Below are 23,370 nucleotides of genomic sequence, written 5' to 3'. Positions count from 1 at the left end.
TATAGGTAAAACTTATTCTAAAATACAGAGAGTGTTATTCCTTCAAGTGAGGAGGCAGGCAGTGCCACAAAGGCATCTGTCCTGAGTGTGAGTTTTAATACCTTTTATGCACACAAAAGTTACTGCTGGGGGTTTAGGGAAGTAGGATAATTATAATGCTTATCAAAATTTTACTTAGAAGTTACTTTGGAATTGTAAAATCTGTTCCTGTCTTTTTTATATGATCACTGTTTCCTTTAAGGCTTACAAAGATAAGTTGTAAATTTAAACTTGTCCCAGTCCAAGGCAGGAGAGCCTTTAAAAAACATTTCTTTCCATTTTCCTAGGCTGTAGGTTATGGCAGCTAGGAGTGTTGTATGTCTTGTTTTGAAACTAGATGGCCAAATGACCAGGTATCAGAAAGACTGTACATAATGTAGAACCTTAAAATGTCATTGTGCTCTGTGGGATCAGTTTTGGTTTGAGACCTAACAAAGGATTATAAATGTTTTATTTTTTTAAATTAATTTTATTGGTACATTTAAGGTATACGATAGAATGACATTCATCTTTGCAAATCTGAACCTTTACATAATTCATCTTGGTTCTTATTTTTTCCCCATTCCCCTGCCCTCCCTTCAACCCCTCCATCCCTCCCTATCTACAAAGAATTTGTTTCCATTTTTTCATTTTTTCATTTTTTCATATTTCCTTCTATTCTCCTACCCCTCCCACTTCCCCTTTCCCTTTGCATCTTTTCTTCCTATTTCACATATATATCTTTTAGTCCTTATTTATACTTTCAGTTTCTCACACTAGAGAAACTATTCAGTATTTACATGTGTGTCCTATTTATTTCACTTAAGAGTATCACCTCAATGTGCATCTATTTAGCTATAAATGTTTCTAGTTTCTCATACTTTATGGCTGAATAATATTCAATTTTTAAAATATATATATATATTTATTGGTACATTTTAGGTATAAAATACATTTACATTTATCATTAGGTGTTTGTACCAGAATATGATGCATCTTAGTTTTTATTTTTTCTCCCATTACCTGTGCACCCTTCACCCCCTCCCCCCTTTCCTATCTACACAGAGTTTGATTCCATTTTTATTTCTCATAATTTTTTTTCCCCTTCTTCCCTTTTGCCTTTCCCTTTCACCATTCCCAAACCCTTGGACCTTTTCTTATTTCAAATTATCAATTATTGATTTTAATCATTTTCATCCTTATTTACACTTTCAATTTCTCACACTAGAGAAACTTTTTGGTATTTACACATGTGTGTCCTATTTATTTCACTTAAGTGTGGCATCAATATGCATCTATTTAGCTATAAATGTCTCTAGTTTCTCATTCTTTCTGGCTGAGTAGTACTCCATTTTATTAAAAAAACCACATCTTTTTTATCCAGTTTCCAGTCGATGGGCACTTGGGCTGTTTCCAAGCTTTAGCTATAACAAATTGTGCCGCTATAAACATAGGTGCACATATATCGCTGTGGTATGATTCTTTTAATTCTTTGGGGAAGATTCCCAGTAGGGGAATAGCTGGGTCAAATGGGACCTGTAGTACTAGTTCTTTGAGGTATCGCCATGCTGATTTCCACAGTGGTTGCACCAGTCTACATTCCCACCAACAATGGAGAAGGGTTCCTTTCTCTCCACACCCCTGCCAGCAATTGGTTGATTTCTTGATAGCACCCATTCTTTGTGGGGTGAGGAGGAATCTCAGTGTTGTTTTCATCTGCATCTCTCGAATGGCCAGTGATATTGAACATTTTTTCATATATTTACTTGCTGTTTTTACTTCTTTGTCTGAGAAATGTCTTTTCATTTCGGATGCCCATTTTTGAAATGGGTCTTTGAATTTGGGAGGTCTGATTTTTTTCAGTTCTTTATATATTCTTAAAAGAAAAACAAACACATTTTCTTTATCCAGTCTCCCATTGATGGGCAACTGGGTTGCTTCCAAATTTTAGCTATCACGAAATGTGCTGCTAAGAACATGGGTGGACATATATCACTGTGGTATGATTCTTTTTTAATTCTTTGGGGAAGATACCCAGCAAGGGAATAGCTGGGTCAAATGGGACTTCCAGTCCTAGTTCTTTGAGGTATCTCCATATTGATTTCCACAGTGGTTGCACCAGTCAGCAATCCCATCAGGAGTGGAATGGGGTTCCTCTTTCCACACAGCCCCACCAGCATTTGTTACTGGTGGATTTCATGATAGCAGCCATTCTGGAGTGAGGTGGAATCTCAGCATTGTTTTCATTTGCATCTCTTGAATGACCAGTGATGTTGAACATTTTTTTTCATATGTTTATTTGCCATTTCTACTTCTTTGTCTGAGAAATGTCTATTCATTTCAGATGCCTATTTTTGGATTGGGTCTTTAAATTTGGGAGGTCTGATTTTTTAAAATTATTTATATATTCTAGATAGTAGACCTTTGTCTGAGGAAGAGCGGGTGAAAATTTTTTCCCACATTGTGGATTGTCTCCTCACATTGTTGGTGGTTTCTCTTGCTGGTAGAAGCCTTTTAATAAGAAGAGATCCCACATTGATTGTTTGTGCTAGTCCACAGGCATCTTAAGATTTGTTCATAAAATCTTTTCCTACACCAGTGTCTTCAAGAGTTCTACATAACCTCTGTTCCAGCCAGTTCAGTGTTTCTGTTTTAATGTTTAGATCTTTAATCCATTTCAATTTTAGTTTAGTGCATGGTGAGAGATATAGGTCTAGTTTTAATCTTTGGCAAGTTAAAACACAGTTTTTCAAGCACCATTTTATTAAAGAGGCTATCTTTCCTCCAGTGAGGGTGTTTGGCTCCTTTGGTTGTGTGTGGCTGGAGCTGTTTCTGCATCTTCTAATCTGTTCCACTGGTCTTCAGGCCTGTTTCTTTGCTAGTACCATGCTGGAGCATTTTTTATCACAGTAGCTTTGTAGTATAATTTCAATTTGAGGATTGTGATACCCGCTTCCTTGTCTTTATTGCCTAGTATTGCTTTTGCTACTATAGGTCATTTCTTGTTCCAAATGAATTTTTGGATTGTTTTCTCCAGGTCTATGAAGTATGCTGCTGGGATTTCAATTGGGATTGCATTGAATCTATATAGCAGTTTTGGAAGTATGGTCATTTTCACTCTATTAATCCTTCCTACCCAGGAGCAGGGGATGTCTGTCCATTTTCTGGTATCGTCTTCAATCTCTCTTTTCAGAGTGCTATAGTTTTCAGAGAAGAGGTCTTTGATTTTTTTTCTTAGGTTGATTCCTAGGTATTTCAGTTTCTTAGATGCTATTGTGAAAGGAATTGTTTGCCCTATTTCTCTCTCAGTGAGTCTGTTGTTCATAGAGAGGAAAGCTTTTGATTTTTGTCTGTTGACCTTGTATCCAGCTACTGTACTGAACTTGGTTATTAAGTCTAGAAGACTTTTGGTGGAGTTCTTGGGGTCTTCTATATAGAGTATCATGTCATATGCAAATAATGACAATTTGACTTCTTCATTTCCTATTTTTAGTCCTTTTATTTCTTTCTTTTGTTTAATTGTTGTGGCTAATGTTTCCAAAACTATATTGAACAGGAATTGTAATAGTGGACATCCTTGTCTTATTCCTGATTTTATTGTGAAGGATTCAGTTTTTGAGCATTTAATATGATATTGGCTGTTGGTTTTTCAGAGATGGCTTTTATCAGATTGAGGTAGACACCATCTATTCCAATTTATTGGAGCATTTTTTATCATAAATGCATTTTGGATTTTGTCAGATGCTTTTTCTGCATCTATTGAGATGATCATATGGTTTTTGTCCTTGGCTCTATGGATATAGTGTATTACATTGATTGATTTGCATATGTTGAATCATCCCTGCATCCCTGGGATGAATCCCACTTGGTGAGAGTGTATGATCTTCTTGATGACCTTCTGCATTCTATGTGCCAGTATCTTATTAAGGATTGTTCCATCTATGTTCATTAGTGAGGCTGGCCTATAGTTCTCTTTTTCAGTTGGGTCTTTCTCTGCTTTGTGGATCAAGGTGATGCTTGCTTCCAAGAATAAATTTGGGAGTATTGCTTCCCTTTCAATTTCATTGAAGAATTTAAACAGTAGTGGCAGTCGTTTCTCTCTAAATGTCTTGTAGAATTCAACAGTGAAGCCATCAGGACCCGACCCTTTCTTAGTTGGTAAGATTTTATTACATTTTCAATTTCATTGATTGATATTGGATCGTTTAGAATTTTTAGCTCTTTTCCCATGCTTGGGAAGTTTTCTGCCATTATTTCTGTGAAGAGATTTTTTTATGTCATCTGCACTCTCTCCTGTTTCTTCACTGAGCCCAATCGGTCTTATGTTATTCTTCTTTGCATCATCTAGCAGCTGCTGGATTGATTTCTCATGTTCCCTTATAATTGTGAAGCAATTTTTCTTTTCGTGGTCACTAATTGCAGTCTTATCTTCTATATCTGAAATTCTGTCCTCACATTGGCTCATTCTGCTGTGTAGACTTTCAATGGAGTTTTTCATGTCCTGGAAATCTATTTGCATCTGTTTTATGGATTCCATTTGTTTCTTATCTTGGGATTCCATCATATTCCTCAGCTCCTCTCTAGATTTATTAATCATGTCTTGCACTAGGAGCACAATTTCTCCTGTTATCTGAGAAATTATTTCTGATTTTCTCTTTTCCAGATTCCCTTTGTAGCCAGTTCAGGGAGTCCATGTGGTTGAGTATCAGATTGTTCCATCTCGTTTCCCTTTGGGGTTGTCTTCAGTGATGTGGAAGTCTGGTTTTGAGACTTATTTATGTGTCTTCTCATTTTAACAGATGCAGCCTGTTGCGCCTTTGTTGAGGTGACTTTTTGTTCACCCAGTGGTCTTGAATTCCAAGCGAGCCACTGAGCAGCCCTTACTCTGCTGCTCAACAGTACACCAATTCCTGGGTTCAGAGTGGTGGCCTTGTGGATCCCTGAGCTGACCTGTTGTCTGGGCGGGCTTCTGGCTGGGGACTGTGCCCACTGGGTTAGTATCTAGTTGTCCCTTTTGCTGGGGCCTCCATGTAGCTATTGTGTGGGAGGGTCTTTGGCTGGGAGCTGTGCACCCCATTTCCTGTTGTCTGTGCAGTCATCTGGCTAGGGTCTCCATGCACTTATCAATGGTATCAGGGTAAGCTTCTGAGTATTGCTTGTGTGCTTGTGTAGCTGTTTTCCAGGCAGGTCCTTGGCTGTGGTTGATTGTATGGCGGGCCTCTGACTGAAGCTTATGTGCCTGTGCAGCTCTTTCCTGGGTGGGACTTTGGCTAGGATGGGTGTGCAGGAGCCTCTGAGGTCAGGGTGGAGCCCTGGCTGTGATCCGCCTGCATCCACACCAGTCTGGGCCTTAGAGCTGCTCCCCAGGATCTGTGCACACTTACTGTTGGAATGGGGATTATAAATGTATTATACATTGATGTCTTTGTCTTAACTAGCAAGACATTCTATTCTGGACACACACCCTCCATTTGTCCCTGAGGCCTGCTAATGTCTAACTATCTGCTGAAAAATGTGACAGAGACTTGGAAACCCTAGTCCAATGATGGAGAGCCTTTTAGAGATTTCAGTGATAACAGCCAGCTACGGCCCATGTGCCATGGCTTCACCACCATTGCTCCTGGTCCCTACAACTGCTCTGCAAAATAATGGTCCTACATAGTTTTAAGAAGAACTGTACTTTCAGTTTCCCCCTTGCACTCTATCAGTTTATCACCATATTAAAGGCACTGAGAATTACTGAAATGCTATTTGACTTTGCTGAATCTTTTTCTCAAACTTAACTTAGCACAGCTCACCTCTCTCACTTCACAGGCCTCTGTATCAGAGAAGCAAGAAGGAATCTTCCAGAGAGCACTGTGTGGAAATGCTGAAACACAGCCACTTGCATTCTAGCATTATTCAATAGTTATTGATAACCAGGGAAAATGACTTCAAGGAAACAAAATATTCAAGAAAAATATTTAATTTGATGTTAAGATAGCTCATTTTTAGTGGGATTAAATAGATCAAACCTAGGATTTAACAGTATACTTGGATGCATTTTTTTTTTTTTTTTTTGATGCTTGCTTGTAAAGTTTATTGACAACTGTTTGGTCCTAACACACAAAACAGCACTTGAACCACAAAAAAAAGTGTTCAAACAAAATAGACAGTTAAGAAAGACATCTCTTTCCCCAAGCCCAATCCAAAACAAACAGTGCAAGATGGGAAAGGGGCTTTTGGTGATAACTTCTGCCTTTTTTTAAACAGATAAATCTCAGCTGGTACATCTTTCCATCCAGAAATAAAGCACTTTCTCATATTAATGTACATTCATCATTTTGTCATCATTTAATTAAGCCTCTGGATCAAAAAATAGATGGGCGCTGGACTGGCCACTGTGGGCAACACCATGAACACAACGTGCTTCTGCTGCATTTTCACATTTTTCAACAGCAGTTGTGAGTCACACATGTGTCCCAGGCTAACTAGAAGCTCCGGTAAATGGTATGAACACTCACACGATAGTGCAGGATACCTTTTTCTGCTGCCCAAAGAACCTGTTCTTTGAGACTGTTCCAAGTGACTTGTAATGGTCCCTCACACATTTTTAAAGTCCACAATTTTCTACATGCTAGCAAAACTGAAGTCCAACCATGCAAACTTGGCCTTATGAAGTCTCAGTATAAGGCAACTGATGTTCTCAACACCAACTTTATCATGTTGTTTAAAAGCGTCTTATAAAAATTGTACATTTGTTGCACACACACACACACCCCCGCGCGGCCCACTGGGCCCGTTGTATGTGCTCCGCGGCGGGTGAGCGCGCGCCTGGCACCTGACCCCCCCCCCGAACATGGCATTGTGACGTGGCATTGTGTTATCACGTGACCCAGGTGCCTTCGCGAGGGAGAGGAGTGTGAAGGAGTGTGAAGATGGCGGACGAGGAGGCCGAGCAGGCCGAGCAGGCCGAGCAGGCCGAGCCGGAGAGGTTGAGTCGCGGCGGAGGCGGTTTCGTCGCCGCGGAGCTGCAGCGCCTGGGCGAGCGGCTCCAGGAGCTGGAGCGACAGCTGCGCGAGAGCCAGGTGCCAGCCGTGGAAGCGGCCACCGAGTACTGTCAGCAGCTGTGCCAGACACTCCTTGAATATGCAGAGAAATGGAAAACTTCAGAAGATCCCTTACCTTTATTGGAGGTATACACAGTGGCTATCCAAAGTTATGTTAAAGCCCGACCTTATCTTACCACTGAATGTGAAAATGTAGCATTGGTTCTGGAACGCTTGGCATTAAGCTGTGTTGAACTTTTATTGGGTCTGCCTGTTGAGTTATCAGATAAACAGTGGGAGCAATTTCAGACACTGGTACAGGTAGCTCATGAAAAGCTGATGGAGAATGGCAGTTGTGAATTGCAAGTTTTAGCTACTCTAGCTCAAGAGGCTGGGGTGTGGAAAAACCCGGTACTGTGCACTGTTCTTTCCCAGGAACCGTTAGATAAAGATAAAGTGAATGAATTTTTAACTTTTGAGGGTCCCATCTTGTTGGATATGAGAATTAAACATCTAATCAAAACAAATCAGTTAAGTCAAGCAACTGCTCTAGCAAAGCTGTGTTCTGATCATCCAGAGATTGGTACAAAAGGTAGTCTTAAGCAAACTTACCTTGTCTGTCTTTGCACATCATCACCAAATGAGAAGTTAATGGAAGAGATTTCGCAAGTTGATTGCAAAGATGCTCTAGAAATGATCTGTAACTTAGAATCTGAAGGTGATGAAAAAAATGCTCTTGTTTTATGTACTGCATTTTTATCACGTCAGCTCCAACAAGGAGATATGTACTGTGCTTGGGAACTTACTCTCTGTTGGAGTAAATTACACCAAAGGGTAGAACCATCTGTGCAAGTGTACCTAGAGAGGTGCCGGCAACTTTCTTTGTTAACGAAGACTGTATATCATATTTTCTTCCTGATTAAAGTTATTAATTCAGAGACTGAAGGGGCTGGACTTGCTACCTGTATAGAACTGTGTGTAAAAGCCCTTTGCTTGGATGCTAGAGAAAATACTGAAGTGAAAAGATCTATTTGCAAGACCATTTCATGTTTGTTGCCTGATGATCTGGAAGTTAAACGAGCTTGTCAACTGAGCGAATTTCTTATTGAGCCTACAGTAGATGTGTATTATGCTGTGGAGATGTTGTATAACCAGCCAGACCAGGAATATGATGAAGAGAATCTTCCAATACCAAATTCTCTGCACTGTGAGCTCCTACTTGTTCTGAAAACTCAGTGGCCCTTTGATCCAGAATTCTGGGATTGGAAAACCTTAAAACGACAATGTCTTGCCCTAATGGGAGAAGAAGCATCCATTGTGTCTGCAATTGATGAACTAAATGACAGTGAAGTATATGAAAAAGTAGTAGACTACAAGGAAGAGAATAAAGAACCCTCTGTGAATGGACTTTCTGGTGGAGTTGGTGCTAATTCTGGCCATCTTAAAGATATTGGTGATGAAAAGCAAAAGAAGAAGGAGATAAAACAGTTAAGAGAGAGAGGATTTATATCTGCTAGGTTTAGGAATTGGCAAGCCTACATGCAGTATTGTGTGCTATGTGACAAAGAATTCCTTGGCCACCGAATGGTACGACATGCCCAGAAACATTATAAAGATGGGGTTTACAGTTGCCCCGTATGTGCAAAAAACTTTAATTCTAAAGAAACGTTTGTCCCTCATGTTACATTACATGTTAAACAATCTAGTAAAGAGAGACTGGCAGCTATGAAACCATTAAGAAGATTGGGAAGGCCTCCTAAGATCACAACCACCCATGAGAATCAGAAGACTAATACGGTGACTAAGCAGGAACAGCGGCCTATAAAAAGGAATAGTCTCTATTCAACAGATTTCAAAGTGTTTAATGAAAATGATGGTCCAGATGATGAGAATGATGACAAAGATAAATCTTATGAGCCCGAAGGGATCCTAGTCCAGAAACGAGTACCTGTGAATGAATTTAATTGCCCTGTAACTTTTTGTAAAAAGGGCTTTAAGTACTTAAAAAATTTAGTTGCTCACGTAAAGGGGCATAAGGATAATGAAGATGCCAAGCACTTTCTTGAAATGCAAAGCAAAAAAGTTATTTGCCGGTACTGTAGACGGCATTTTGTAAGTGTTGCTCATCTCAATGATCACTTACAAATGCACAGTGGCAGTAAACCATATATCTGTATACAGATGAAATGTAAAGCCGGTTTTAATAGTTATGCAGAGCTTTTAACCCACCGAAAGGCGCATCACGTTTTCAGAGCAAAGTGCATGTTTCCCAAATGTGGCAGAATTTTTTCAGAAGCTTATTTACTGTATGATCATGAAGCACAACATTATAATACCTACACTTGTAAGTTCATAGGTTGTGGTAAAGTTGATCGTTCTCAGAGTGAGCTGGAAGAGCATCTTGATGATCACAATACTCCTGAAAAAGTGGTGCCTCCTGAAGACCATCTTATACAGAACACTGAAAAGACTCTTGAAATTATTAAAACTGCTATGGATCCTCACATACTTGAGGTAAAAAGTGGCTCTGAGGGTGCTGGTGAAACATCACAGAATACTCAGATAAATTATAATGTTCAGCTTCCTTCAGTAAACTCTGTTCAAAATAACAAATTACCTGATTCATCTCAGTTTTCCTCTTTAAGTGTCATGCCAACAAAAAGTAACATTCCTCAGTCTGAAGTATTACATGAGGAAGATCAAATACAAGAAATTTTAGAAGGTTTACAAAAATTAAAATTAGAAAACGACCTATCCACTCCAGTGTCCCAGTGTATACTAATAAATACATCAGTGACACTGAGTCCTCCTGTTAAACCAATTTCAGATGTCACAGTCGTTCAGCCAGTTTCTGAAATGGTACATGTTCCATTTAGTGACAAAGTTAATAAACCGTTTGTGTGTCAAAACCAAGGCTGTAACTACAGTGCTATGACAAAGGACGCTCTCTTTAAGCACTATGGTAAAATCCACCAATACACTCCAGAAATGATTCTTGAAATTAAGAAGAAGCAGTTGAAATTTGCTCCATTTAAATGTGTAGTTCCTACATGTACAAAAGCATTTACAAGAAATTCTAACCTCCGGGCACACTGTCAGTTGGTACATCATTTTACAACAGAAGAAATGGTAAAGTTAAAAATAAAAAGGCCTTGTGGAAGAAAGTCTCCGAATGAAAATTTGTCAACCTCGCGAATTACCCAAGTGAAAAAACAGCCAGCTGTGACAGAGGAAACTAAAAGGGAATTACAACCTACTTTACTTTTGGGAGGAGAGACAGAAAATGCCCTCAGTAATATAGCAGTGGTCCCAGAAAAACAACTTTTGGAAAAAGAAAGTCCTGAAAAAACAGAAAGTTCTTCACAACTAATTGTAGTTACTTCTGAGCAGTGTAATACAGATTCTCCCACAGACATCCAAAGCAAAGGACGAAAAATTAGGAAGCATAAAAAAGAAAAGGAGGAGAAAAAACGAAAGAAGCCAGTTTCCCAATCCCTTGAATTTCCAGCAAGATATAGTCCCTATAGACCTTACCGTTGTGTTTACCAAGGGTGTTTTGCTGCCTTTACAGTACAGCAAAACTTAATTCTTCATTACCAGGCTGTACACAAATCAGATCGTCATGCGTTTTCTGCAGAGGTTGAAGAGGAGAGTGAAGTTGGGAAAGAAAGTAAAGAAACTGAAACTAAACAAACAATGAAAGAATTTCGGTGTCAGGTGAGTGACTGTTCTCGAATTTTCCAAGCAATTACTGGACTAATACAACACTACATGAAACTTCATGAAATGACTCCTGAGGAAATTGAAAGTATGACTGCTTCTGTTGATGTTGGCAAATTTCCATGTGACCAATTGGAGTGTAAGTCTTCATTTACAACATATTTGAACTATATCGTTCATCTTGAGGCAGACCGTGGAATTGGAGCAAGAGCAAGTAAAACAGAAGAAGATGGCATATACAAATGTGATTGTGAAGGTTGTGATCGGATATATGCAACTCGATCTAACCTCCTCCGACACATTTTCAGTAAACATAATGACAAACGTAAAGCTCATTTGATTCGGCCAGGAAAATTAACACCTGGTCAGAAAAATATATCAAGCAAAGCAAACCAAGAAAAGTCAAAATCTAAGCAACGGGGAACAAAACACAGTAGAACTGGAAAGGAAGGAATCAAAATGCCTGCAACCAAACGAAAGAAAAAAACTTTAGAAAACAAGAATGCAAAGATTGTACAGATTGAAGAAAGCAAACCTTATTCTCTGAAACAAGGAAAGCATATATATTCTATAAAGGCAAGAAATAATGCCTTGTCTGAATGTACAAGCAGATTTGTAACCCACTATCCATGTAAGATAAAGGGATGTACTTCAGTTGTTACAAGTGAAAGCAATATAATTAGACATTGTAAATGCCATAAATTATCTAAGGCATGTACATCACAGCACCGCAATCTTCTTATTGTCCTCAAACGGTGTGACAACTTGGAAGTAAAGGAAACTTCTGAGCAAGGAGGTGACAAGAAGGACGTGAAAGCTTCTGACACATGTATATCAGAGAACAATGATAACTCCAGAACAACTACTGTTCCACAGAAGGAAGTTGAAAACAATGAAAAAGATGAAATGGATGAACTAACAGAATTATTGATTACAAAAGTAATAAATGAAGGTACCACAAGTATGGAAACCCAAGGTAATACCGCCTCAAACATAAATAATGATTTTCAGGAAAGTAATCCCTGCCGGTCAGAAAGACAAAAAGCAATTAATTTGAAGAGAGTTAATAAAGAAAAAAACCTCTCACAATGTAAAAAAAGGAAAGTTGAAAAGGTTGAACCAGAATTAACAGTTGAGATAAATAGCCTGCGTAAAGAGGAAGAAACTGCTGTTGCACTTCAAACCACTGAGAAGCGTCCTGCATCTTTTGACTGGAGCTCTTTTAAACCAACGGGATTTGAAGCATCCTTTCTGAAGTGTCTTGAAGAGCCTGCAGTGCAACAGAAGAAGAATACTGACAAAGACCACACAAATAGTGGAACTAAAAGAAGATCTCATTCAAATTCAAGAAAAAATACTGAGAAGACTGCTGTGACTGGTGCAAATCATATTTGTTCCTGGAAAGAAAGTGAAATTTTTGTACAGTTTGCCAATCCATCACAGCTTCAGTGCAGTGATAATGTAAAAATTGTTTTAGATAAGACTCTTCAAGATTGCACTGAGCTTGACCTAAAACAGCTTCAGGAAATGAAACCTACCGTCAGTCTGCAAAAACTTGAAGTACGTTAAAATGATCCAGGTACGTCAGTTATGAAAGAAATGAGTGTAGGTAAAGCCACAGGCAGAGGGCAGTACTGATAATGTACTATAAATACATCATTTATAGTTTTATTTTAAGTAGGAACCCATCAAGCATGCTGTAATTGTGACTCTTTTATTTTTTGTTGACATGAATTAGCCTGGCCAAAAAAAAAAGCGTGGCATATGTCATGTAGGTCTCTTTATCCCTATGGGACTTGAGGAACAGAATTAGTACTTCATTTATTGTAAATATTTGAGTTAATCCTCAAAATTTATCACCCAATTTCCCTTTTCACGAATTAGACTGATTTATCTGTATGATTGGTATGTTTCACCAGGTCACTGCTCATGTATAACAGTACTCTCATTTGTAGATACTTTTTGTGTATATTTATTTATTTATTTTTCCTTTGGGTACCTGGGATGGAACTTGGGTCCTTGTGCTTGCACAGCAGGCAGCGAAACCACTGCGCTAAATCCCCGGCCCTGTATATATTTATTATTGTAAATCATTTGCTGCCACCAGCAGTCTGTACGTCTGAACTATTACATGATACATCTGTATTTGGAATTTTAATTTTTAACTAATTGATCAAATTTTTAAAACTTCTTTTATTGTTTTAAATTAAGAACTTTTTTAACTAAAACTAGAAACTGCCATAGTTTATTGATTTTTACCTGAAACATTTACAATATCTCAAGAAACAAGTCTCAAGACTATATTTCACAGAGTAGGCACATTGAATCAACATTGCTTTGTAAATTTGCCATCCAGGATTTTGGGGTGGTATATCCATGTAAAGTTGAATCAGATTCTTTAGTGGTTTCCTATAGCAGTCCCCCCGCCTTGCTTCTATTTGGATATAGTTACTATGAGTCCATGAAATATAATGGAAATGTGAATAAAGAATTTAATACATGGCAGATTTTAAACATTGGTGTTTTAAACCCTTTGTGAATGTGATAGAAATTAGTGGTGTGGAGCAGTGTAAGTATTGAGGTGGTGGTTTGTGAAGTAGCCCAGTATTGCCTTAAATGAGATCACATTTCATTTCTTGTTTTATACGCGTGATCTTATAAAAGTTTTTTTCCCCCATTTTCTGAGATTTATAGATTGGTGTATAGCTTTAAACTGTAAAAACTTTTGTGGAAAGAATTTTTTAAACATTTTTATAAATCTGAAAAATTGCTATCATTAAAGGGAGCCCATCTTGTGTTTCTAAAATACAAGAATCCTTAACATAGTTACATAGCTGAAACACTTTCTGTAAGGAAGTTGGATGTTTTGATTTCACTGTTACAGACATTAGATTGTACAGCTCCATCTGTATTTTCTCACCATATCTGATGATACCCTTCATTAGATCAGTCTTCAAGAGCAGTATTAGTTATTATAATTGATTATTTTGATTATTCAGTATATAGTTAACTCTTATGGTTTAGCTTTTTCACCATATTTATACTGTGGATTCACGGCCAGAATGAGAGGTGATTTCAGGCGAGGTCATGAACGTCTTTTTAAAGTCTAACTAAAATCAGCTCTGGAAACAAAACATCTTTTCAATATTTACATTTTTGTTTGCCATGAATTGTAGCATTGAATTTTATATTATGTTTGTTATAAAGCAGTTACATTCACAATATTGTTAGTGTGAGATATTGATGATATTGTGATGATACAAAGATGTGTATATTCCCTGTGCAGCAGCATCAGATTGGCAGGAGCAATGAAGCACTTAACAGAAATTGCTGGTACTCTGAATAAGTAAGCATGGCCAAGGAATGATCTATTTTCTTTGGAAAATATTTTTTTAAGTTTTATTAAAGTAGTATAGTTTTTATTTTTGAGGGCTTAATGGGTGATATTGAATAGTTGGTTTCACCTCCTTAAGGTTTATTATCAATATGCATGAAACTTGACATTAAAATCCCTGCCTTTGGCAAGCCCACTGTTACTTATTAAAATAAAAGTTGTTTTGTGGATGATTAATACATGTTTTTTTCTAAATAATAATTTAAATCAGTGATTTTAGTATTTTTTGTGAACTGAATGTTTTCATACAGTTTTCTTAGAAATTGATCTAGCTCTTAAAGAAGGGCATTTAGCAAAACTGCCTGATACAGTGTGATGCAAGGAGATTTGTTTCTGATCACTGTAATGATGAACCACTGGTAAGTGAAGATGCCAGTGTATTAGGGCTTTTCTTTTGCGTGATTAGCTTAAGAAAATTGACCACTAGAAATTTACAGAAAATTTCTGTCATTGTTTTCCTACATTTTAGGGTGAAGAGTTTGCCAACATTGAATGAATTCCCTTTTATTCCAAGTACTGTATGCAAAAAGTAATTATGGGAGAGTGAGCTTTTTGGCATGGAACAGAAAAATCAAATTACAGTATAAAATAATTTGTAGAACACCATGTTGGTAAAATTTGATGTGGAATGTAATGCCTAAGTATTAAAAACCTTGAAGTATTAAAAAAAAAAATTGTACATTTGCATTTTACTTCCTGTAACACTATGTCTGTAGCGGAAATGCCTGCAGAAGGATTTGGAAAGTGCCATTAATACTTTAGAAGGGTTTTCCAGGGTTGTTCTGTCTTGACTGGGGCATGTACTGGGAACTGGGAATCACTGGCTTCATTTAAAAGGTTTGGGGAACAAAAACCTAACTCATAAAAATCTTTCTGTAGCCTTTATTTTGTGGCATTTTATCAAAATGCTGGCTACAAATGAGAGCCCATTTTTTGGCTTTCTAGAAACCACAAAACACAAACATGTCCCCAAAAGAAAGCATCTAACTAGTGGAAGACCTTACGCCAGCAGGTTTTTCTGCTCTGTGAATGAATTGGAGGCATATCTTGATTATTCTTGTATTCATGATGCAGAAGGATTCAAAGAAACATATTTTGAAGCTCATTACTGTTTGGGACTTTGTTTGCATTGGATGAAGAGCAGAGCTTGGCTTTTAATTAAAGCTCCAATTCTAAGAATTGGAATTTTGGGGGTTTGGGGGGATTTGTTTGGTTTTGTTTTTTGAGACAGGGTCTCACTATGTAGTTAAGACTGGCCTTGAACTAACTACGTAGCGCAGGCTACCCTTGAACTTGAGGTGACACCTCTGCCTCAGCCTCCTGAGTGCTGGCAGTATAGGCATGTGCCACCGTACCTGCCTAACAGTTAGGGTTTTTGAAACCAATGGTAAGATAATTGTATTATTACCACCAGATGCCTAAAGGGTGAAAAAGTTAGCACTGGTTACACAGTGTTAATTTTCATAATATCTCTTAGGTTATTTTTTTTTAATTTTCTGAGTTTTTCATATAAATTTTGCTAAACATGCCATTGGAAATTATGAAAACAGATTTTCATGAATTTTTGCTATAGCGGTGATGAATTTTTAAAAATGTAAGTTAAAAAGTACAGGGTTCTATTGAGTGTTCTGGTCCAGTGGATCATTTCTCAGGGGCCCTTCTGCCCTCAGCCTGTTCCCTGGGGACTTGGAAACTGCACACTTGCAGTGGACTTCATGACTCCTGTCCTAACAACCCCCCTTCACATCCACAGCACAATAGTTGTCGAGTCAAATCCACCTCTCTGCCTCCTCACAGAAGCGATTTGGGACTAGGAACCCAACAGGAAGGAGGCATCCATCTCAGCACAGCTTCATGCATCCACCCAGTCTTCATGCAGCCAGATCCTTCAGAGTTGACATGGAAATGATTCCTAAAACACTCTGCACAGGAGTGTGAAGTCTCTGAACCCTTGGGTTTCTGTGCCAAATGCACTTCACGGAGAAGACTGTTGTTGCCAAGAAAGCCATGGGCTGCTGCACTGCTGAAAGTTGCCATTGGCTGGGACTAATGTCCTAGATACCACTTTGGGGTTCTGTTTTTGTTATGCCGTGGGGCCCTGCATTCCCACTTTTGCCTCTGTGAAGCAGGGATAATATTATCTCCCTTAAATACCTCACAAACTGGCTATCAAATGAAGTATGCTGTTTGGGGAATATTGCAGGAATGCAAGGTATTTTCATGGAGGCAACATTTCTGAGGGCAGCACAGATTAATGGGACCTTAAAGAATTGTTGGGAAATTGTTTGCAGTATTTATGTGACACTAGTGGGTCTCATGTGTTTTAAACCATGAGTTTTCCCTTCTCCATAATATTTCCTCCAAATAACAAAAGAAAACAGCTTATAGTTGTGTGTTTCGTGGAAGCCTTAAATGGGAGCACAGGTAGTCAGAAAGTGGGTGGTCACCGGGTGGGGAAGCCTTCCAGTGCCATTCCTAGCTCTAAGTTACCACAGTGATCTCTGCAGATTTGCCTGTTCCCATGCACCATTCCCCACGCCTCACTTTGGAGGGAAGGAATGATGATAGGAAGTCATCCCTGTGTTCTTTTAGAACTGTTTGCAGCTCCTGTTTGAGCTCAGCTGCTCACCCAAGAGAGGCAAAGTCCTGAATGCTGGAGTCAGACCAGAAGGGCCCATTTCCTATTGGCTGATTCTGCCACTTACTAACCAACCCCCCCCACCACCACCACCACCACTGCCTCAGTGTCCTCACTAATAAATTAAATGCAAAAGAATTTTGTGGGCATTAAATTAGATAAATTTTAGCAATTTATTGTGTGTGATCATCATCATTAAAGACAGGAATTTATGAATGCCTTTTACTTGTACTAATATTTTTTAAAACATCTTTTTAAAATATTTAGATAAAACCAACAAACATGAACACATGAATTATCCAAACTGGCAAGTTCCAGTGGGCTGCTTCAGTAGTGAGGATTTAGGCAGCTTGGGTTCTGAAACCTTTGTCTCTTCTTCCTTCATCCTTCTTTCTTTGTGTGCGTGCCAACGTCTCAACCAAGCTTTTGTTTCATTTTTATATTCCCCTTTGCAAAAACTGTTCATAGAATATTATAAAAATTGAACAAGAGCTAAGTATAAATAAATGATTTAGGGTGTGGCTCAGAGGTAAAGTGCTTGTCTAGCATGCAAGTGGCCCTGGGTTTCATTCCCAGCAGCATATAAAAAAAAAATGTGTAAACAAGCATTTAGAGATGTATTAATGTGTTTTTCTGCCAGGAACATTTGCATTTTAATATGAACTGAGCATTGAATAAACAGACTAAATCCCTCATGGGGCCGGGTCTTGCATCAGGCAGCCAGCATGCACAGCTACTTGGTGTGCAGGGGGCTTGACTAAGAGAACCCCAGGAAATGATTGTCCCCTAAGACTGTTCCTAAGAAGACAGAGGAGAGAGAGGAAGGAAGGAAGGTGCAAAAGAAAGGCATGAGATCTAGTTTGATTAAGTCTACACTCTAAGCCTGGCCTTGTGATAGGCATTTTTTGATGGTTACTTGGTTAATCCTCCAAATAGGCCTGGGAGGTGACATTATTATTGCTGCCTTTCCCCCTTTTGTTAACAGCTGTGAAAACAGAGGTCATGGGGTGCACAGCTGGCTGAAGGTTAATGGCTAAAAGTAGCAAAATAAGCTGAAGTCTGAATCCTGGACTGCCTGGCTTCACAGCCATGATTCTCTTAGCTACACCTGCTTATCACAATGACGAAAAGTAATTTTTCCAAAAATATGATAATAGTGCTAAAAAGAAATAAAGAGAAACAATCCAAAAATAGCACTATTGAGGTCACTGATGCCTTGAGAGAGGACAATGCGAAACTTACCTACAAAGGGTTCCCTCTGAGGATCGCTTTCCCTGCCTGTCTGGCCTTGTGAAATTACACCTTCCCTAATGGCTCCGAGCTGAGCTTGTCCCTTCCGTCAAGGGCAGCTTCAAGTTCATGGACTAGCTTCTTTGAAGGTTGTGGGTACCAATTCCAGGCAGCAAGATACTACTTCCAGAGATTAAATTAGCTTTCTTCAGTCCCAGCATAAAGCAGTACAACTCAATTGATTATCTTGAAGGGCCTTCCTGAATTTTTGTTGTCGTTATTCTTGTATTTCTTGAGCCACTGTGCTCTCCCAGTGGTGCCACTGTTAAGGAGGTTTGTCTGTGCTGTATTTTTGATTTAGGAATAAGAATCATCTGAATAAAGTCATAGGCATCTAATCTAGACCATTTTTCTCAGAGTTGCAAAGATGGAAATTCCAAACTGTATACATGCCCAAGGGCTAGGAATGGACTAGGACCTTTTTCCTGGAGTGTTTGAGCTATTTATATTATACTGCCGCAGATTGTTAGCAAGCTTCTTTCTGTTCGTTGATAGGGACATGAAATCAAAGCAGTCTGCTGCCACCTAGCCTTTTCCATTTCCATCTTCAGGAGCATCCCTCATTGTTTTACGGAGAGATGTTTTAAAGGAATTGTTCTTTTATCCCTGAGAGGGAGACACTGATAAAAGTACTGTAGAATCATACATCTCTCCCCATCATTTTACTTATATCGGACTTCATTTTAAGTTGGTCCTTGAGTAAAATGGATGACTATAGGTTGTGGAGTTCAAATCTGTTGCAATGAATAAGCACTGCATATGGATAGGGGCAAAAAATTCACATTTTCAGTGACAACGATTAATAGCCACCACCATGACCCTAAGCCAGCTTGTGAAATAGATGCAATCTTTTCCCAGGTTCTGGGGCACTTTTCAGTTTTCACAGCTGTCTCCTCTGCAAAATGAGTGTTTATTGTTGGAAGGGCAGTAGGGCCCTTACTCTGTAGGTTCCCATACTCTGGCCCCAGGCAGGCAATCTGAAGTCATCGCTGCTGATATTCCCGGGCACCTATACCATGTCAGGACAAGGCTGGGTTCTGGAGACATAGGAGGAAGTCTAACAGATGGCTCTGGCCTCAGGAGACTTCCAAAGGAGTTGGAGAGACAGAAGTTAAACACATTAGTCCATGATCAAGTGCAAAATTAGATAAGTGCATTGAAAGAGAAGTCAACCTCCCAAGAAATTGATATGTGAGTGGGTAGGACGTTGACGCTTGTGGAAGGAAAACACACAAGCTTTTTCAAAAGAAGGCTGAACAGGAACTAGCTAAGTGAATAATTTTTTCAGCCTCTGAGAAAAATACGTACCAAAGACATCTCAAGATGAGATAGGCCCTTAGGGAGGCTGAGGCAGATGGATCCCGAGTTGGAGGCCAGTCTGGGTAACCTAGTGAGACTCTGTCTCTACAGGTGAATAGGGCTGGGGTCATAGCTCTGTGGTAGAGGGCCCCTAGGTTTGATCCCCGGCTCTACAAAACACAAACAAGACTCTTCCACGAAAGATAAACGTATAATGTAATTAGTAGAATTAAGCAGGAGACAGCCCCCTTAAAGTTCTGTTCTCATGTAAATACAGTTCTGCTCTACGTGCAAGCCTAAGTAGTGGTGGTCCCAAAGAATGGTTAGGTATTGGTGTACCCATTGTCCACACAGCTAGCATGCTTACACTGTATACTCAACTTCAAAGAAAGTCCTCAAGGTCCTCTCTGTCCACTTGTTTCCCCGAATTCCTTCCCTCTGAGCTGCTTTTCATCAGACAAGTTGCACATCCTGCAAAGGTTCTCAGATTTCTCTAGAAAGAATGTTGCTTCTGTATTAAATTTGGAACCATCCAGAGAAGTAATGAATCTGAGCATTTTATGAGTAACACTTTGTGTCTAAAAGAGAGCTCTACAATTTAGCCTTAAACGTATGAAGATACCTACTATTCAAATAAGCAGCAATATTATTCCATTTAAGGGATTTTTAGCTTTGGATTAACATAAATAAGACTTGCAGGTTGAAAGATTTGTGTATGTCCTTAAGAAGATATTGTTTTCATTATAATATGTATAGTTTTTATTTACTTAATAAGATTACTGTCCTGGGCTTTCAGGACATGTATAAAATACAACTGGGGCATTAAAAGTAAAGATAAATTATCCACCCCAAACAATACTAGGAGGTTCTTACTAAAGAAGCTTGAATCTAGCATATCAGGGAAAAACTCCCCAAGGAGTGTTTAATTAGGACTCTTTAATAAAAACTCAGCAGGACCACAACCAAACTCTTCGTAAAAATGACCCAGGCCTTAGGCTCCACATATTACAGAACCTGAAACCCTGAAAGTAGCATTGTAAAAGCTGATTTTAATTGCTCTGGGAATGAGCTGGAAAGAGGCAGCCCAGGCTTTCTGGGTTTCTGTAGAAAATGAGTGGGATTCTTGCCAAGTGTGGACCCTTGTTACCAGTTTTCAGCACCAAGAGTGTCAAAAAGGAAGAAAAGGAAGAAAAGAAAAAGAAAACACATTATCATTATCTGTAAATGAAGGATATCACAAGAGTTGTCCCCTTCTGTTCTAATTTGTAGAGTATATTTCTCCCTTGACTTATTCAGAAAATAGTTAACCATGGAGGGGTTATTTTTTATAAACGTGACGGTAGCAGAGATTCTCTTAGAGGTAACTCATTCATGTCAAAAGATCCAACTATTTTTCCTTTGCTTCCTTTTGACCCAAGGAACTGGATTTGTGGATTTAGCTGAATTTTGACAGAGGCCTAGGTTCTATGGCCAGAGAGTTTTGTTTTGTTAAAAACACAAGCTTTCGACATACTGTATATGCTTTGTGTAACAGTTTAAAAGGCTGTAACTGTAAGTAACAAGAAACCTAGACTTAGAATAGCTTCAACAAATTGGGATTGCTTATAAATAGTTGGCCACTGGAAATGTTTCAGCTGTTGTATGCTGTCAACATTTGCCTAGGGCCAGCATATATGAAATTTCCTTGGCCTTTTCCTATGATGACAGATGGTTATTGCAGCTCCAGATATGATGTCTGAGTTCCAGACAGTGAGACGAAGGAGGGAAGGGATAAAGAGAAGGGGTAGCTCTAGTTGTCTCTAGAAACATAAAAGCCCCTTATTGAAAGGGGCTTCAATCTTCCTCATGGTTCCCCCAAACTTCAGCTTACAGCCTATTGGCCAGAACTATGTCATGTGGTCTTCTCTGATGAACAGAGAATGGAAAAGTAAATGTCTGGTTTGCTAGTCTCTACAAGAAAGGCAGCCAAGTTGGAGGGGATTCAAAAAGGTTGAGAGCTATCCACATTATTGACCACATATGGCTTATGTTACCAGATAACTTGAAAGACTTAAGTCAATTTCTTAAGGTTGCTCAAGGACAGGAGTATAGTAAGAAAAGAAAAAAAGCTAAGATTTTTTTTATGTCAAATGCAGAGTAAACTTTGGAAAGAGCGAGGTAGACTGGAAAATAAACAAGAAATTACCTAAAAAGACTTGAAACCAGATCTTATAAAACATTAGGCAAGACGGTCACTACTAATCAACCCCAAGGTTTTCCAAACCATAATATGGATAATAGTGAAGGTATTTCTCTCAGTTTTCACAAATGTCACCCCAAAATTTATAAATACAGACTCCACCAAAAAATGTATACATCGGGAAAAGAAACACTTGCATAAATATTTTACTACTAAATCTATGAGACATCACGCGATTAATACAAGTTACCTTTGGCCTGTACAATTACAGGAGGTGCTTAAAGTGGTGGCCATTAGCTTCCAGACATTCATTAGCATGGTAAACTGCTGAAATGTGTATACATTTTTTGACAGACTCTATATTCGTATATACCCATTACAGTGTTTAAAGTGAAAAATTTTGTTTTGGAGAAAGAAGAAAAAATTCAGCCCAAAGAACAATTGGCCAAAATGTTGTCATGTCTACAAGATGAAAAGAATAAATAATAATTGCTTAGGATATTTTAATCGTATTAACTTTTGAAGTAGCTGATGTCAAATCAATTGAATTTAATCAACTCAACAAATGCTTTCTTTAGCAATCATGCTGCGTTGCTCTGTTGAGGGATCCTGGGGAATGAGTGACCTAAGAAGCTAGCACAGAAAGATGAATGAAACCAGAGAGTCAGGTATGGGCTCTGGCTCTGCAAACAAAGAATCTACTTGTTTGAAAGCGTTTGTCTGTTGCTAAAGTAAACTGTGTGTGAGTGGAGTGTGGAAAGATAGTGTCCTTTCAAAGAGAGAAAGAAGCTAAGTGGAAGCAAGAAAAGTAGGAAATAGAACCCTATATTTGAGCAATCCAGAGTGATTGTGCCTTCCTGCAGCTGTGGGAAAAGAAACTTGAAAACATAAATTTGGATTGCAGAGGGTGTGAATGAGGAACTCAGCATGGGACAGTAGTAGGGGTTTGGGTTCTGAGAAAAAATGGAGCTTTTTAAATGGATGTATCTGTGACCATTGAAAAATATTTCTAGAAATTATCAAAATTTTTCTGGGAAAAAAATCACTTTCTACATTGCAAACATGTACCATAGAGGAAACATGAGTGTTGTTATGAGCTAAATTGTTTCCCACTAAAGTTTGTATGTTGAAATCCTAATGCCAGTGCTTCAGACAGTGACTGTATTTAGAGATGGGGCTTTGAAAGAGTGGTTAATGTACAGTGAAGTCACTAGGGTGGGTCCTAATCTGATATGACTAACATTCTTGCAGCCTTGTAAAAAAAAAAAGAGAGATGAAGACAGTACACATATAGATGCGGACATACACATGCAAGTGTGAACACATGCCTGACCATATGAAGACAAAAGGAGAATTGGCCATCTACAAGCCAGGAAGAAAGATTTCCAGAGGAAACTAACCCAGCCAGCTCTTTCATCTTAGACTTCCAGCCTCAACTATAAGAAAATAAGTTTCTGCTGTTTCAGTCTTCCAGTGTTTGCTCTTTTGTTTATGGCAACTGCAGGGAAGTCATATAGCTAGCAAATATTTTTATTTTTAAAGGTAATGAGGTCAAAAGCTAAATTTATAAAGGGACAAGTAGAAAAAAGGCAGTTTCTGGAAACATTGTATAGGTATAACACTGTTGAAATGCACAACCACTGCAATGGGGTGAGGAGATGGAAAAATTCAGGGAGGGTGAAGGTCTCAATTCTGGGACCCGTGCTATCTGGAAGGGTTGGGGTTGGTGGAAGAAATAGGTGAGTGTGGACTAGACCATGTTTCTTCTGCAGTATGCTTGTCCTGAGGAATCTGTCAGGAGTTA

General features: G+C 38.7%; 1 long non-coding RNA gene and 1 pseudogene across 2 annotated transcripts in view; both read left to right on the top strand.

Annotated features, from left to right (window-relative positions):
• The window catches only part of LOC147824456 (uncharacterized), a 230,887-nt gene that overhangs the window by 172,411 nt on the left and 35,106 nt on the right, over window positions 1-23,370 (top strand). The gene's annotated exons all lie outside the window — the stretch shown is intronic.
• LOC147824457 (zinc finger protein 292 pseudogene) lies at window positions 4,980-23,034 on the top strand (annotated as a pseudogene). The gene is made up of 2 exons (XR_015442327.1): window positions 4,980-12,345; window positions 14,630-23,034. The product of XR_015442327.1 is annotated as a zinc finger protein 292 pseudogene (transcript).

This window comes from Heterocephalus glaber, unplaced genomic scaffold (assembly GCF_053883595.1).
Source record: "Heterocephalus glaber isolate CG9 unplaced genomic scaffold, H.glaber_assembly_v1.0 deba00001539, whole genome shotgun sequence".
NCBI lineage: Eukaryota > Metazoa > Chordata > Mammalia > Rodentia > Bathyergidae > Heterocephalus > Heterocephalus glaber.
Note: the sequence above shows the minus strand (reverse complement) of the source record. Positions and strands in the feature narration are given on the sequence as shown.